General features: G+C 42.0%; 1 protein-coding gene across 1 annotated transcript in view; it reads left to right on the top strand.

The window, feature by feature from the left end:
* EPB41L4A (erythrocyte membrane protein band 4.1 like 4A) overlaps positions 1 to 2,448 on the top strand; it is a 311,568-nt gene that overhangs the window by 166,812 nt on the left and 142,308 nt on the right. The gene's annotated exons all lie outside the window — the stretch shown is intronic.

Here is a 2,448-nt window from a genome sequence, read left to right as displayed (position 1 = left end):
GGAGGAGAAGCAAGAGGGAAGAGGGTCCTTGGAAGCACGAGACAAGTTTCAAGAAAGTGGGTGAAGACTCTGTCATTAGTCTGCAAGGTGGAGGTCATGGCAGTCAGTACTAAAGTGGGTTCAAGAGGAGATGAGAGAGACAGAGTATAGAATAACTTTTTCTTTATTTCCCCAGAGATTTATTTCAAAGCACAGAAGTAAAATGGGCAGGTATGGGAGTCAGAAAAGTTATTTTGTTTTTTTGAAGTTGGGAGAAATAAAGGCATGCATTCTGCCAGAAAGGATCCTATACAAAGGGAAACTTTAGTGCAGAAAAGAGAGCAGAAAATTGCTGGAACCATGGTCCTGAGAAGGTGGGAAGGGGTGGGCCTAAGTGGAGCATGGACAGATGGACAGTGCCTCCACAGTAATAAGAGGGAAGACAGGACAGCAAAGATGCAGGCAGGTTGGTAGATGGGGTGGGAATGCGTATGCATGTTCTCTTCTGGTCATTTTTATCTTTCAGTGAAATAGCCAAGATCTTCAGCTGAGAGTGAGGAAGGGAAAGGAGATGTTGGTGGTTTAAGGACAAAGGAGAAAGTGTTAAGGAATCATCCTGGAGAATGACAGAATAAAACATCGTAGGATTCTGGGTGATATCAAGGGTTCTCTTGGGTTATTGATAATGAATATCAAGCGAGCCCACCTATGGGTGTGCAATTTGAGCCTCCAGTTATGCTCAGCTCCTCGGGTGCTGGCATGGAGAAGGCAGGGAATTGGTGTTAACCATGGGTTTTTTGTTTTTTGTTTTTTTTTTAGTGGATATTGTAGAAGGAAGGGAATTGAGGACATTTATAAGTGAGTAATTGTAATGACTAGTGAGGGAAATGAGGACACGGTGGGGGCAAGGGGAGGGACAATGAATAGGTAATAGGATCAATGAATTGTGTGTCCTGGTGGGGTCAGAATGTTAGAGGGAGTGAGCTGGGAAAAGAGGAGTTGGTAGTTGAGTAAGAATCTTGAAATCGAGGGTTATGCACACTATTTAGACAATATTTGGAGAGTGGCTTGGCCTGAACGCAGGAGGGAATGGCTTCAGTTCCTTGGAGTGACTGTTCTATACTTTTGGGCAAGTTGTTTAACTATTGTGTTGCCTTATTTGTAAAATGGTAATTATAATAGTTCCTACTTTATAGAGTTAACAAGAGGAATAAATGAGTAAATACATGAGTCTTCAACAGTGCCTGGCACATAGTAGGAATTTAATAAATTTTAGCTATTATCATATTTCTATAACCTAGAGTGGTGCTGGGGCCCATGGGTGAGAACTGAAGAATGTTCCCTGGGGCCAGTGACCCTTTCTGAGGAGCCAGATGGTCCAACAGCGATTCAATGAAATCCACTTTTGCTGAAAAATGGGGCCCAGGTATAATTACCCTCCTTCGTTGTAGATCACGCCAATGGCAGGTCACTGTTTTTGTCACGACTGTGAGATAGCTCTATTAAGGTGGTTTTACCTGAGGTCTTACGGCTTGTGTGATTCATACCAAGGAGCAAAGTAAAACTATATCCTGTTAATGTTGCTTAGAGGGCCTGAGATCTTCTTTTAGGGGCAGGGGAAAGCACAAATAGCTATCACCGCAGTCCTGGATTTCTTGGGACCTATGTGTGAATTATGTTGAGTCTTAGAACTCCCCAAGAATGACCTGTTATATCATTTTGTAAGATCTTTTTGGCTCTTGTTGTCCCTGATAGATGTTAACTCTTTTTACTCCCTTGGATCAAGAGATTGTATGTTGTATTGATGAAAACTGTGTGTGCTTTTAAGGCCTTTTCTTTGGCCTACAGGAAACATTAAATATCACTGTAACATTCTTAAATACTCCAAAGAAAAGTCAGCATTACACTCAATGTGAAACAAGATGCAGCAGAGCTTTTATTATTTCATGATTTTTTACTTAAAATTTTTGAGGGGTTATTTTACTATTGGAACTCTAGGACTAGACTCCAAAAGAACAATTGGCAAATGAAAGGTTGTACCCTGAATTTAATACGTATCTTTTGAAGGTTAGGATATTGATTTACTGGACAGTATTGGAATTTTAAACTCTAGTTCTCAGACTGTTACCTCGGAAATTGATGAAGTTTAGACATTATCAGCTGAGACAGATGAAAGAAAGCCCAGGGCATTTAGCCAAGCCTGTAAGAGAGAGTAAGAAGGGGCTGTCCTTGGTCTCCGGGTTACGTCAATGCTGGTATCAGGATTGACAGGACTGAAGTGGTAAGGCTGCCTGTCTGCTTGCCTCTTACACCTGGCAAAGGGTCAGAGCTGGAGAGGACTCCTTAGGGACTGGGTGTTTGGGGTGCAGTGTGTTAACTCTCTCCCGTGTTAGGAAGCAGACTGTATGAAATCAGGATGAGAGAGCAGGGTCTGTTTTGACTAATTGTTACCTTCCTACAAAGTAGGAT

Source organism: Propithecus coquereli, unplaced genomic scaffold, assembly GCF_000956105.1.
Source record: "Propithecus coquereli isolate 6110/MARCELLA unplaced genomic scaffold, Pcoq_1.0 Scaffold62, whole genome shotgun sequence".
Classification (NCBI taxonomy): Eukaryota; Metazoa; Chordata; class Mammalia; order Primates; family Indriidae; genus Propithecus; species Propithecus coquereli.
Note: the sequence above shows the minus strand (reverse complement) of the source record. Positions and strands in the feature narration are given on the sequence as shown.